Here is a 16,075-nt window from a genome sequence, read left to right as displayed (position 1 = left end):
AAAAGCCAAGCAGAAGCTTTATCAACTTTTCTAAGTTAGCTTCAGAAGTCACATGTGGTTATTACTAAGGAGGACTGCCTCCTTGTGGAAATTTTAGCCAGGCTCTTTGGAGCCCTCTTCTTGACTAGGCCTTGACCTTGGTCTGCTAATCCCAGTTTAAGCAAAGAATCCTGCTGATTTAGTTTAGCAAGAATCCCTCCACCCTTGATAACTGATTAAATTCCCGAATTCCCTACCCTTAATATCAAAGTCCTGGCCTGCCTTTAGCCAGAATCCTGTTAAGCCAGTTTTTCTGTTTTGTTTTGTTTTCTTTTCTTTTTTCCTGTTAAGCCAGTTTAGCATGGATCTCCCTATCCTCAATACCTAATCAACATCCTCCTGTTAATATTCCTTGCCCTGACTCCTTTGCTTTCTTGAACTATAAATCCCCAACTGCCTTTGCTGTATTTAGAGTTGAGATCAATCTCTCTCTTTTTTTATTATGATAATATGCAATAAAGTTTTCCTTGCCATTTTAAACATGTATCTTGTGCAAAATTTTTCTTTTACACTGCCGTCACATTCTGATCATTAGAAAGGAGCCATGAAATCTGGACAAGCACACTTTTTATGGAAGAAATGTTAATGAATTTGGGACAAGTTTGAAACAATCACAGAGGTTACTTTTCAGAAAATTTTGCTGGTTCCCTCTAATCTCAATGCTCATTAAACATTAAAATGTCCCAGTCCTGGGGTGTCTTTTTTCTATCTACTCTTATCTCTGTAATAATTTCATCCAGGCTCTGCCTTACTCATTATTTTTAAAAATTAAATATAACTTACCCACCAGAAAATTTATCATTTTTAAATTTTTTAAAATTTAACTTAATTATTTAATTTTTTCAACAGGATACGTTTACTTTTCAATCCCCATCACCTATTTCCGCCATCTCGCCCACCCACTGTCCCTCTGGTAACCATCAGTTTTTTGGATATATATGTATTTAAGATTGTTATATCTTCATGACGAATTGACGCCTTTTCATTATATAATGACCGTCTTTGCCCCTTCTTTGTTTTTTAGATTTTATCTATTTATTTGGGTGGGGAGAACATGAAGGAGAGTGAGAGGGAGCAGCAGATTCTCCACTGACGGAGCCAAGAGAAGCCCTGACTTGGGCTCTCAGGACCCTGGGATCATGAACTCAGCCAAAAGCAGACGCTCAACCAACTGAGCCACCCAGGAACCCTCTTTGTCCTTTTGTATGTTTTTCACTTAAAGTATTTTTTCTGATATAAGTATAGCTATCCCTGTTTTCTTTTGGGCTCCTCTGGCAGGGATACCTTTTTTCATCCCTTCACTCTTAGCCTCTGTGTCTCCTTAAATTAGTCTCTTGTAGACAGCATATAATTGGGGATTGTTTTTTATTCATTCAGCCAATCAATGTTTTTTGATTGAAGAATTAATTCACTTAACATTTAAAGTAATTATTGATAGTTAAGGACTTTCTAATGCCTTCTTATTACCATCTTCTGACTGGCTCTTTTACAGTTTATGGTTCTGTCCTTCCTCTCTTGATGTCTTCCTTTGTGAATTGATAGGTATGCTCCAATGCCCCCCACCTTTTTTTAATCTCCTGCAGGTTTTTGCTTTGTGGTTACCATGAGGCTTAAATAAGATGTCTTATAGATATAAAGGTGTATTTTAAGCTGATAACAGCTTAACTTTGAATACATACAAAATCTCTACCTTTTTACTCCCTTCACCACATTTTATGTTTTTGATGTCACAATTTACCACTTTTATATTGTTTACCCATTAACAAATTATTATAGATCTAGTTTTTTAAAAATACTTTGTTCTTTCTCCTTTATATTAGAGTTAGGTGATTAACACATCACCATATTACAGTATTAGAGTAGTCAGGATTTGACTATATACTTATCTTTATCAGTGTGTTTTATATATTCATATATTTTCATGTGACTAGTATCATTTCATTTTAGTTTTAAGAACTTCTTTCTGAATTTGTTGTAAGATAGGTGTAGCAGTGATGAACATCTTCAGCTTTTATTTGGGAAAAATTTTATGTTTCCATAATTTCTGAGGGAAAACTTCCCTGGCAAAGTATTCTTGGTAGATGGTTTTTCTTTCAGAATCTGAATGTATCTTCCCACTCTCTTCTGACCTGCAAGATTCCTGCTAAGAAAACTCCTTATAGTTTTATGGAGCTTTCCTTGTATGCGAGGATTTTTTTTTTTTGGCTGCTTTTTAAAATTATTTGTCTTCAATTTTTGACAGTTTTAATATAATTTTTCTTGGAAAAGATTAATTTGAGTTGAAATTTTGAGGAGGAATCTATGAACGCCAGGAACTTAGGGTTTGGGAAGTTCTCAGCCATTATTATTTCTTTTTTTTTTTTCCCATTTTATTTATTTTTTCAGCGTAACAGTATTCATTCTTTTTGCACAACACCCAGTGCTCCATGCAAAACGTGCCCTCCCCATTACCCACCACCTGTTCCCCCCAACCTCCCACCCCTGACCCTTCAAAACCCTCAGGTTGTTTTTCAGAGTCCATAGTCTCTTATGGTTCGCCTCCCCTTCCAAATTTTTTTTTTTTTAATAAACATATAATGTATTTTTATCCCCAGGGGTACAGGTCTGTGAATCGCCAGGTTTACACACTTCACAGCACTCACGATAGCACTTACCCTCCCCAATGTCCATAGCCCCCTCCCCCTCTCCCAATCCCACCTCCCCCCAGCAACCCCCAGTTTGTTTTGTGAGATTAAGAGTCATTTATGGTTTGTCTCCCTCCCAATCCCATCTTGTTTCATTTACTCTTCTCCTATCCCCCTACCCCCCCCCCCCCATGTTGCTTCTCCATGTCCTCATATCAGGGAGATCATATGATAGTTGTCTTTCTCCGATTGACTTATTAACTAAGCATGATACGCTCTAGTTCCATCCACGTCGTCGCAAATGGCATGATTTCATTTCTTTTGATGGCTGCATAGTATTCCATTGTGTATATATACCACCTCTTCTTTATCCATTCATCTGTTGATGGACATCTAGGTTCTTTCCATAGTTTGGCTATTGTAGACATTGCTGCTATAAACATTCAGGTACACGTGCCCCTTCGGATCACTATGTTTGTATCTTTAGGGTAAATACCCAGTAGTGCAATTGCTGGGTCATAGGGTAGTTCTATTTTGAACATTTTGAAGAACCTCCATGCTGTTTTCCAGAGTGGTTGCACCAGCTTGCATTCCCACCAACAGTGGAGGAGGGTTCCCCTTTCTCCACATCCTCGCCAGCATCTGTCATTTCCTGACTTGTTAATTTTAGCCATTCTCAGTGGTGTGAGGTGATATCTCATTGTGGTTTTGATTTGTATTTCCCTGATGCCGAGTGACGTGGAGCACTTTTTCATGTGTCTGTTGGCCATCTGGATGTCTTCTTTGCAGAAATGTCTGTTCATGTCCTCTGCCCATTTCTTGATTGGATTGTTTGTTCTTTGGGTGTTGAGTTTGCTAAGTTCCTTATAGATTTTGGATACTAGCCCTTTATCTGATATGTCGTTTGCAAATATCTTCTCCCATTCTCTCAGTTGTCTTTTGGTTTTGTTAACTGTTTCCTTTGCTGTGCAAAAGCTTTTGATCTTGATGAAATCCCAATAGTTCATTTTTGCCCTTGCTTCCCTTGCCTTTGCCATTGTTCCTAGGAAGATGTTGCTACGGCTGAGGTCGAAGAGGTTGCTGCCTGCATTTTCCTCAAGGATTTTGATGGATTCCTTTCTCACATTGAGGTCCTTCATCCATTTGGAGTCTATTTTCGTGTGTGGTGTAAGGAAGTGGTCCAATTTCATTTTTCTGCATGTGGCTGTCCAATTTTCCCAGCACCATTTATTGAAGAGGCTGTCTTTTTTCCATTGGACATTCTTTCCTGCTTTGTCGAAGATTAGTTGACCATAGAGTTGAGGGTCGATTTCTGGGCTCTCTATTCTGTTCCACTGATCTATGTGTCTGTTTTTGTGCCAGTACCATGCTGTCTTGATGATGACAGCTTTGTAATAGAGCTTGAAGTCCGGAATTGTGATGCCACCCACTTTGGCTTTCTTTTTCAATATTCCTTTGGCTATTCGAGGTCTTTTCTGGTTCCATATAAATTTTAGGATTATTTGTTCCATTTCTTTGAAAAAAATGGAGGGTATTTTGATAGGGATTGCATTAAATGTGTAGATTGCTTTAGGTAGCATAGACATTTTCACAATATTTATTCTTCCAATCCAGGAGCATGGAACATTTTTCCATTTTTTTGTGTCTTCCTCAATTTCTTTCATGAGTACTTTATAATTTTCTGTGTATAGATTCTTAGTCTCTTTGGTTAGGTTTATTCCTAGGTATCTTATAGTTTTGGGTACAATTGTAAATGGGATTGACTCCTTAATTTCTCTTTCTTCAGTCTTGTTGTTGGTGTACAGAAATGCAACTGATTTCTGTGCATTGATTTTATATCCTGACACTTTACTGAATTCCTGTACAAGTTCTAGCAGTTTTGGAGTGGAGTCTTTTGGGTTTTCCACATATAGTATCATATCATCTGCGAAGAGTGATAGTTTGACTTCTTCTTTACCAATTTGGATGCCTTTAATTTCTTTTTGTTGTCTGATTGCTGAGGCTAGGACTTCTAGTACTATGTTGAATAGCAGTGGTGATAATGGACATCCCTGCCGTGTTCCTGACCTTAACGGAAAAGCTTTCAGTTTTTCTCCATTGAGAATGATATTTGCGGTGGGTTTTTCATAGATGGCTTTGATAATATTGAGGTATGTGCCCTCTATCCCCACACTTTGAAGAGTTTTGATCAGGAAGGGATGCTGTACTTTGTCAAATGCTTTTTCAGCATCTATTGAGAGTATCATATGGTTCTTGTTCTTTCTTTTATTAATGTGTTGTATCACATTGATTGATTTGCGGATGTTGAACCAACCCTGCAGCCCTGGAATAAATCCCACTTGATCGTGGTGAATAATCCTTTTAATGTACTGTTGAATCCTATTGGCTAGTATTTTGGCGAGAATTTTTGCGTCTGTGTTCATCAAGAATATTGGTCTGTAGTTCTCTTTTTTGGTGGGATCCTTGTCTGGTTTTGGGATCAAGGTGATGCTGGCCTCATAAAATGAGTTTGGAAGTTTTCCTTCCATTTCTATTTTTTGGAACAGTTTCAGGAGAATAGGAATTAATTCTTCTTTAAATGTTTGGTAGAATTCCCCTGGGAAGCCGTCTGGCCCTGGGCTTTTGTTTGTTTGGAGATTTTTGATGACTGTTTCAATCTCCTTACTGGTTATGGGCCTGTTTAGGTTTTCTATTTCTTCCTGGTTCAGTTGTGGTAGTTTATATGTCTCTAGGAATGCATCCATTTCTTCCAGATTGTCCAATTTGTTGGCGTAGAGTTGCTCATAGTATGTTCTTATAATTGTCTGTATTTCTTTGGTGTTAGTTGTGATCTCTCCTCTTTCATTCATGATTTTATTGATTTGGGTCCTTTCTCTTTTCTTTTTGATGAATCTGGCCAGGGGTTTATCAATCTTATTGATTCTTTCAAAGAACCAGCTCCTAGTTTCATTGATTTTTTCTATTGTATTTTTGGTTTCTATTTCATTGATTTCTGCTCTGATCTTTATGATTTCTCTTCTCCTGCTGGGTTTAGGGTTTCTTTCTTGTTCTTTCTCCAGCTCCTTTACGTGTAGGGTTAGGTTGTGTACTTGAGACCTTTCTTGTTTCTTTAGAAAGGCTTGTACCGCTATATATTTTCCTCTCAGGACTGCCTTTGCTGTGTCCCACAGATTTTGAACTGTTGTGTTTTCATTATCATTTGTTTCCATGAATTTTTTCAGTTCTTCTTTAATTTCCTGGTTGACCCATTCATTCTTTAGAAGGATGCTGTTTAGTCTCCATGTATTTGGGTTCTTTCCAGCTTTCCTCTTGTGATTGAGTTCTAGCTTCAGAGCATTGTGGTCTGAAAATATGCAGAGAATGATCCCAATCTTTTGATACCGGTTGAGATGTGATTTGTGACCCAGGATGTGATCTATTCTGGAGAAGGTTCCATGTGCACTAGAGAAGAATGTGTATTCTGTTGCTTTGGGATGAAATGTTATGAATATATCTGTGATGTCCATCTGGTCCAGTGTGTCATTTAAGGCCTTTATTTCCTTGTTGATCTTTGGCTTGGATGATCTGTCCATTTCAGTGAGGGGAGTGTTAAAGTCCCCTACTATTATTGTATTATTATTGATGTGTTTCTTTGATTTTGTTATTAATTGGTTGATATAGTTGGCTGCTCCCACGTTAGGGGCATAGATATTTAAAATTGTTAGATCTTCTTGTTGGACAGACCCTTTGAGTAGGATATAGTGTCCTTCCTCATCTCTTATTATAGTCTTTGGCTTAAAATCTAATTGATCTGATATAAGGATTGCCACCCCAGCTTTCTTCTGATGCCCATTAGCATGGTAAATTGTTTTCCACCCCTCACTTTACTTTAAATCTTTAAATCTGGAGGTGTCTTCGCGTCTAAAATGAGTTTCTTGTAGGCAACATACTGATGGGTTTTGTTTTTTTATCCATTCTGATACCCTGTGTCTTTTGATTGGGGCATTTAGCCCATTAACATTCAGGGTAACTATTGAGAGATATGAATTTAGTGCCATTAGTAGTCTGTAAGGTGACTGTTACTGTATATTGTCTCTGTACCTTTCTGAGCTACTACTTTTAGGCTCTCTCTTTGCTTAGAGGACCCCTTTCAATATTTCCTGGAGAGCTGGTTTGGTGTTTGCAAATTCTTTCAGTTTTTGTTTGTCCTGGAAGCTTTTTATCTCTCCTTCTATTTTCAATGATAGCCTAGCTGGATAGAGTATTCTTGGCTGCATGTTTTTCTCGTTTAGTGCTCTGAATATATCATGCCAGCTCTTTCTGGCCTGCCAGGTCTCTGTGGATAAGTCTGCCGCCAATCTAATATTTTTACCATTTTATGTTACAGACTTCTTTTCTCGGGCTGCTTTCAGGATTTTCTCTTTGTCACTAAGACTTGTAAATTTTACTATTAGGTGACAGGGTGTGGATCTAGTTCTTGTTGACTTTGAGGGGGGTTCTCTGCATCTCCTGGATTTTGATGCTTGTTCCCTTTGCCATATTAGGGAAATTCTCTCCAATGATTCTCTCCAATAGACCTTCTGCTCCCCTCTCTGTTTCTTCTTCTTCTGGAATCCCAATTATTCTAATGTTGTTTCGTCTTATGGTGTCACTTATCTCTCGAATTCTCCCCTCATGGTCCAGTAGCTGTTTGTCCCTCTTTTGCTCGGCTTCCTTATTCTCTGTCATTTGGTCTTCTATATCACTAATTCTTTCTTCTGCCTCATTTATCCTAGCAGTGAGAGCCTCCATTTTTGATTGCACCTCATTAATAGCTTTTTTGATTTCAACTTGGTTAGATTTTAGTTCTTTAATTTTTCCAGAAAGGGCTTTAATATCTCCAGAGAGGGTTTCTCTAATATCTTCCATGCCTTTTTCGAGCACGGCTAGAATGTTCAGAATCGTCATTCTGAACTCTTGATCTGACATATTACCAATGTCTGTGTTGATTAGGTCCCTAGCCTTCGGTACTGTCTCTTGTTCTTTTGTTTGTGGTGATTTTTTCCGCCTTGTCATTTTGTCCAGATAAGAGGATATGAAAGAGCAAATAAACTACTAAAAGGGTGGCAAAGATGCTGTAACCAAATGAGAAGAGACCCCAAATTGTGGGGGGGAGAAAGGGGATAAAAACAGCTTCTGAAAAAAAAAAGAAAAAAAAAAAGAAAGAAAAAAATTTAAAAAATAAAACAAATAAAAAATATAAAAAAGAAAGAAAAAATATATATATTTAGATGAACTAGTCAAAAAACGTTAAAAAAGAAAAGGGTAAAAGTTTTAAAAAATTTAGCAGACGAAGAAAAAAGAAAAAAGAAAAAAAAATTGAAAAAAGAATAAAAAAAAATTGAAGTAGCCGCAAGACTAAAGAATCATGGGAAGAAAGCCATGAGTTCCGTGCTTTGCTTTCTCCTCCTCTGGAATTGCTCTGCTGTCTTAGGAATTGAACCTGCTTTCTCCTTGATAGATGAACTTCGTCCTGGCTGGATATTTTGTTGATCTTCTGGGGGAGGGGCCTGTTGTAGTGACTCTCAAGTGTCTTTGCCCGAGGCGGGATTGCACCGCCCTTACCAGGGGCCGGACTAAGTAATCAGCTCGGGTTCGCTTTTGGGAGCTTCTGTTCCCTGAACGCTTTCCGTAGAGTTCCGGAGGACGGGAATGAAAATGGCAGCCTCCTAGTCTCCGGCCCGGAGGACCCGAGAGCCCAGGGCCCCACTCCTCAGTGCGCCCCCAGAGGACAGCACCCAATCACTCCCGTATCCCCAGCCTCTAGCCGCGCTCCGAGCTCACCCAGCCCGCGACCAGTTCAAGGTAACCCCGAGCTGAGAGTTCAGTCCTCGGCTCTGTCTCTGCAGCCAGCTTCTCCGTTCTAATACCTGCGAGCTCTGTGACACTCCGACACCCCCGATCCTTCTGTGACCCTGCGGGGCCTGGGGCCACACTGACCCCGCGTGGGCTTCACCCTGGTTTAGCCTCTGGAGCAATGTCCCTCAGTGGAACAGACTTTTAAAAGTCCTGATTTTGTGCTCCGTTGCTCCGCCGCTTGCCGGGAGCCGGCCCCTCCCCCCGCGGTCTATCTTCCCATCGTTTTAGATTCACTTCTCCGCCAGTCCTACCTTTCAGAAAGTGGTTGATTTTCTGTTTCTAGAGTTGCTGTTGTTCTTCTCTTCGCTCTCCCGTTGGATTTGTAGGTGTTTGCAATGTTTAGATAAGCTATCGAGCTGATCTCCTGCTACCTGATGTAGTCTCAGGCTGCTACTTCTCCGCCATCTTGACTCCCGGCCATTATTATTTCTTTAAATAAGCTTACTGTCCCTTCTTCCTTCTCTTTTCCTTCTCTTTTCACTTCAATAATGTGTAGACTGTTTCTCTTAATGGAATCCTGTGATTCACATAGGCTTTCTGCATTATTCATTTTGTTTTTGGTTTTTTTTTTCCTTTGTTCTTCTTTGACTAAATGTTGCTACTTCCCAGGTTTTTTTCTTCTGCTCAATCCAATGTTATTTATATTCTCTACTGCATTTTTCATTCTATGCATTGTATTCTTCAGTTCCAGAATTTATATTTTGTTCTTGTTTTTTGTTTCTTTTTACAATTTCTAGCTCTCTGATAAACCTCTCATTTTTCACATATTGTTTTCCTGATTTCATAGAATTATCTTTCTGAGTTTTCTTTTAGCTCACCGAGTTTCCTTGAAAACAGGTATTTTGGATTCTATAATGTGTAAATGCCAAGTCTTCATTTCTTTGAGATTGGTTACTAGAAAATCACTGTGTTCCTTTGGTGGTGTCATATTCCTTGATTTTTTATGTTCCTTTAAGACTTATGTCACTGTCTTTGCTTTTGAATAAGCATTTATGTCCTCTAGAGTTTATTAACTTGCTTTGGGAGAGAAGTGTCTTTATTAGCTCTACTAGGGATTCTGAAGCTTCTGAGATTTTCTATAGATAAACCTGCTTCACACTCCTTGTTCCCTCTTGATGGGGAAGTTCTTAAATTTTTTGCATGGATAAACTTTTTAAAAAAATTTTAATTTTTTTTCAGTGTTCCAAAATTCATGGTTTATGCACCACACCCAGTGCTCCATGCAATACGTGCCCTCTATAATACCCACCACCAGGCTCACCCAACCCCCCATCCCCTCTGCTCCAAAACCCTCAGTTTGTTTCTCAGAGTCCACAGTCTCTCATGGTTTGTCTCCCCCTCCGATTTCTCCCAGCTCACTTCTCCTCTCCATCTCCCCATATCTTCTGTGTTACTCCTTATGCTCCACAAATAAGTGAAACTATATAATTGCCTCTCTCTGCTTGACTTATTTCACTCAGCATAATCTCTTCCAGTCCCGTTCATGTTGATACAAAAGTTGGGTATTCATCCTTTCTGATGGAGGCATCATACTCCATTATATATATGGACCATATCTTCTTTATCCATTTGTCTGTTGAAGGACATCTTGGTTCTTTCCACAGTTTGGTGACTATGGCCATTTCTGCTGTGAACACGGGGGTACAGATGGCCCTTCTTTTCACTACATTTGTATCTTTGGGGTAAATACCCAGTAGTGCAATTGCAGGGCCATAGGGAAGCTCTATTTTTAATTTCTTAAGGAATTGCCACACTGTTTTCCAAAGTAGCTGCACCAACTTGCATTCCCACCAACAGTGTAAGAGGATTTCCCTTTCTCCACATCCTTTCCAACACTTGTTGTTTACTGCCTTGTTGATTTTGGCCATTCTAACTGGTATAAGGTGGTATCTCAGTGTGGCTTTTTTTCTTTTCTTTTTTAGATTTTATTTATTTATTTGACAGATAGAGAGATCAAGAGTAGGCAGAGAGGCAGGTAGAGAGAAAGAGGAGGAAGCAGGCTCCCCGCTGAACAGAGAGCCTGATGCGGAGCTTGATCTCAGGACACTGGGATCATGACCTGAGCCGAAGGCAGAGGCTTTAGCCCACTGAGCCACCCAGGCACTCCTCTCAGTGTGGTTTTGATTTGAATTTCTCTGATGGCTAGTGATGATGAACATTTTCTCATGTGTCTGTTAGCTGTTTGTATGTCTACTTTGGAGAAGTATCTGTTCATGTCTTCTGCCCATTTTTGACATGATTATCTATTTTGTGTGTGTTGAGTTTGAGGAGTTCTTTATAGATCTTGTATATCATCCCTTTGTCTGTAGCATCATTTGCGAATATCTTCTCCCATTCCATGGGTTGCCTCTTTCCTTTGCTGTGCAGAAGCTTTTGATCTTGATGAAACCCCAAAATTTCATTTTTCACCTTTGTTTCCTTTGCCTTTGGAGACATATCTTGAAAGAAGTTGCTGTGGCTGATGTCGAAGAGGTTACTGCCTGTGTTCTTCTCTATGATTTTGATAGATTCCTGTCTCAGGTTGAGGTCTTTTATCCATTTCAAGTTTATCTTTGTGTATGGTGCAAGGGAATTGTTGAGTTTCAATCTTCTTACATAGCTGTCCAATTTTCCCAGCACCATTTATTGAAGAGACTGTCTTTTTTCCATTGTATATTTTTTCCTGCTTTGTCAAAGATTCTTTGACCATAGAGTTGAAGGTCCATATCTGGGCTCTCTACTCTGTTCCACTGGTCTGTGTGTCTGGTTTTTTGCCAGTACCATGCTGTCTTGGTGATCACAGCTTTGTAGTAAAGCTTGAAATCGGGGAACGTGATGTCCCCAGTTTTGTTTTTCTTTTCAATACTTCCTTAGCAATTTGGGGGCTCTTCTGGTTCCATACAAATTTTAGGATTATTCATTCTAGCACTTTGAAAAATACCGGTGGGATTTTGATCGGGATGGCATTGAAAGTATAGATTGCTCTAGGCAGTATAGACATTTTAACAATGTTTATTCTTCCGATCCATGAGCATGGAATGCTCTTCCATCTTTTTGTGTCTTCTTCAATTTCTTTCATGAGTGTTCTGTAGTTTCTCAAGTACAGATCCTTTACCTCTTTGGTTAGGTTTATTCCCAGGTATCTTACAGTTCTTGGTGCTATAGTAAATGGAATAAATTCTCTAATTTCCCTTTCTATATCTTCACTGTTAGTGTGTAAGAAAGTAACTGATTTCTGTACATTAATTTTGTATCCTGCCACATTACTGAATTGCTGTATGGGTTCTAGTAGTTTGGGAGTGGAGTATTTTGGGTTTTCCACATAAAGTATCATTTCGTCTGCAAAGAGAAAGAGTTTGACTTCTTCATTGCCAATTTTCATACCTTTTATTTCTTTTTGTTGTCTGATTGCTGTTGCTACTTCTAGTACTACGTTGAACAACAGTGGCGAGTATAGAGATCCTTGTCGTGTTCCTGATCTCAAACGGAAGATTGTCAGCTTTTCCCCATTGAGGATGATATTTTCTGTGGGTTTTTCATAGATAGATTTTATGAAGTTGAGGAATGTTCCCTCTATCCCTGTACTTTGGAGCGTTTTAATCAGGAATGGATGCTGTATCTTGTCAAGTGTTTTTTCTGCATCAATTGAGAGGACCATGTGGTTCTTCTCTCTTCTCTTATTGATTTGTTCTATCACATTGATTGATTTGTGAATGTTGAACCACCCCTGCATCCCATGGATCTTGGTGGATCCCATGGGTCATGGTCATGGTGGATAATCTTTTAAATGTACTGTTGGATCCTCTTAGCTAGGATCTTGTTGAGAATCTTAGCATCCATATTCATCAGGGATATTGGTCTAAAATTCTTCTTCTTAGTGGGGTCTTTGCTTGGTTTGGGGATTGGGGTAATGCTGGCTTCATAAAAAGAGTCTGGAAGTTTTCCTTATGTTTCTATGTTTTGAAACTTACCTTCAGGAGAATAGGCATTATTTCTTCTTTGAAAGTTTTGTAGAATTCCCCAGGGAATCTGTTAGGTCCTGGGCTCTTGTTTTTTGGGAGGTTTTTGATCACTGCTTCAATCTCATTACTAGATATTGGTCTATTCAGGTTGCCAATAAACAAAAATAGTTTATCAATGGCTGCAGTGGTATTTGTAAAATTTTACTTCTTACATGGGGTCTATATACATGTATATTTGTTTTCTTATTTTCTGTATCTGAATATATCTGAATGCCTGAAATTTTAAAGGGGAATGGAAGGTACATGCGTCCAGTTATGGAATGAATAGGTCATGAGGATGAAGGATGCAGCATAGGGAATATATTCAATCGTATTATAATAGCATTGTGTGGTGATAGATAGTAGCTACACAAATAGTAAGCATAACATAACAGAGTTATTGAATCACTTTGTTGTACATCTGAAACTATATATGAAATAAAGGAAATCAAACATATTTTTTTTTTCACATGGAAAGTCACGCTAAGTGTTGACAATATGTCCTTTTCTTTTACTAGGGTGTGTTGAATGGTCAGATTTGTGTACTTTCTTCTGAACCTGCAGAGCCAGGCCGGCTTTCTATCTGTTCTCACTAGCTGTCTATAATAACTTACTCATCACTATTGTGGGGAATGCACAGGGAGCCTGCCATAGAGAGAGAGAGAGAGTGTGTGTGTGTGTGTGTGTGTGTGTGTGTGTGTGTGATATACCTGGGGCATTAGATTGCTTATGGGTCATATGGGGGAACCACAGGTGAGACATCCCTAGCAGCTCATTCTGATGGAATCCATGAAGTGGTTAGTCAGAACTGTGTCCATTGAATATGTTCCATTCTAAGCTCTGGCTACTGTTCCCCCTGCCTCTCATCACTTCCCAGTGGAGCAGTTTACAACCTGGTATTCTGGATGGAATGATAATGAAGTGGGCCTCTTTGGCAGCATCCTGCACATGTGGGGAACCCAGGAACTCATCCCAGGCTCTCACTTTCTCCCATGGGGAAAATCACTGGGCCAGAGGTCTCTCTAAAACTGGACTGTGCTATCTTGGGTGAGAGGTGATGAAGGTGAAGTGAAACTGTTCTTCTTTACCTTCTTTGTGTGTCCAATCTTGGATTTTTTTTTTTTTTCCCTCCAGCGGTGTGCTGGAACTTCCCTGCTGGACTCCTGGAATTCCACAAAGGTTTCTTGTTAATGGGTGACTGTCTAATATGTGTTCTTTGGGGGAAGATGCTGAAAACTTCTCTACCCCATTTTGATGACATTGCTCCTCAACTGATTTTTCTCAGAATTGTAAAACACCTTTCCCAAGAAATGCTGGGGAGGAATTAATGAATAGTTGTGCTGGTCTTTTCATGATTATATGCACTAATTTCTCTCAGATATGTACTCAGGAGTGGAATAGCTGTAGAACCTCAAAGATATTTGAAGTATTTGAATTAATTTAGACTCCCATTAACCATACAAAGGAATTCCGTTATCTTACATTCTCAAAAAACACTAAGTATTGCTTGTCTTTTAAATTTCACCTATTCTGAAAAGTATATTCTGGTATCTCATTATAGTTGTAGACTTATTTATAGTAGTGAAACTTAAAGACAATGTAAATGACTAAAATGATATCAGGTATATAAATAACCATTTGTGTTTTCCATAGAAAAACACCTAGCAATTATTCTGCCCTTAAAAATCTAGGTAAGATTAGCTCAAATCTCCATTCCATCCCATATCTTACTGAATCTGTGATGCCTTTCTCAACATTACTGTGGATTTGCAGGTAACCTATGCTCCATGGTTATCTTGGCTCTGAGTGCTTGCCTCTTCTAAATGTTTATTCTCAGTTCTCTGTTTTGGTGCAATTTCTCATTAACTTTATCATTGACCCCACATGGAACTTAGCCCTTTTCCTTGCTGTCCACACAAAATCACTCAAACAGCCCTTGTGGATCTAATATGGGGAGATCGAAGGAGCTGCATCACAAAACACAAATTAGTTAAAATTGGAATTTTTAACATTCCTGCTTTTAAAAGTCTTTTGGCTACTCTATCATGTGATTTGGTTCTCTTTTCTCTTTCTCTCTCTCTTTTTAAATATTTTCTGCTTTTTTCCCCCCCTTGGGAACAAGGAAACAAATTTTCTTTCATTGTGTGCATGTGTGTTTGTATGGAGTCAACTCTCCTCAGTCTTTTCCGCTAAGTAAGCTCATTTCTAAACTTCCTTTTGGGAATCCAAAAGCTTGGCTAAAGCTTAGAATTTCCACTTGTAAGAGCCTGATTAGGCTCTAAGACAAACCACCATTCTCTTTTGCAGGCTCTTGTCTCAAAACAGATAGTGTCCATTCTTTTGGTTCAGTAGGCTTAAAATAGAAAACTGGAAAAGTATTAACAAAATGTTAATAGCATTTATTTCTGAATGATTATTACTCCAGGGTTTTTTTTTTTTTTCAATTTTACTTTCTATGCTTTCCAAATTTTCTTTTTTTAAAGATTTTATTTTTTTTTATTTGACAGAGAGAGACACAGCAAGAGGGAACACAGGCAGGGGGAGTGGGAGAGGGAGAAGTAGGCTTCCCGCCGAGCAGGGAGCCCCATGCGGGGCTCGATTCCAGGACATTGGGATCAGGACCTGAGCAGAAGGTGGACGCTTAATGACTGAGTCACCCAGGCACCCCTATACTTTCCAGATTTTCTAAGTAAACATGTCATAATCTCTTACAGATCAGTTACTTTCAGGAAACTTGGTCCTTTTGGGAGAAGAAATATATCAGTATAACACAGGTAGCATACAGGTTAAAACCGTGGCGATCAGAACGAGATTTAAATCCTGCCTCCATTCCTTACAAATTTGGACTTCTTAGACATCTTTCCCCACTTCAATGGAGGATATTGTCAGTATTAAATCAGATAATGTATATAAAGTGCTTACCATAATGCCTGCTATATATTGGGATAAGTCTGAGGATTTGAAATGAGTAGTTACGGTGGTGTTGAAGTGGTGATGTGCCGGCATGTGGTGTTCAGTAGTGCAATGTATGAAATGATTTGTTTCCAATTATAAGAAAAGCGTTAAAGCTTACAAATCTTTTAGTTAAGCATACATTTAAATTCAATTAATTTATTTAAAATGTATATAAAGTTGCTTTATGGCAATCCTTATAGTCTCATCAACTTTCCACATTTTATTTCAGAATACCTTTGTAAGTAGAAGAAAAAAAAGTGGAGTTACGCTGAAAAATTCCCGATGAGTACATTGTCTGTGTGGCATCTCACCTAATTTTTATTTGTACACATTGGTTGAAATGATTATGAGTGATTAAATTGCTATGATGTGTGATTGTATAATTATTTCATTTTTTTCTTGATTTTTTTTTTATTCCCTCGAATAACTTTTAGTAAGAAAGAAAAGAGGTATTAGGAAGTTTCAAGTAGTGTACCCAAATTGCATATGGGAAGAGAATGCAATAAATATCTTTGTTAGGAGCATAAGACAAACAAAGAAATGAAAAATAATGATCAAATGACCTTGTATTGCATTTCTATGTTAATAATACACTAAATT

This window comes from Meles meles, chromosome 2, assembly GCF_922984935.1.
Source record: "Meles meles chromosome 2, mMelMel3.1 paternal haplotype, whole genome shotgun sequence".
NCBI lineage: Eukaryota > Metazoa > Chordata > Mammalia > Carnivora > Mustelidae > Meles > Meles meles.
The sequence above is the reverse complement of the archived record's forward strand: the minus strand, read 5'-3'. Positions refer to the sequence as shown.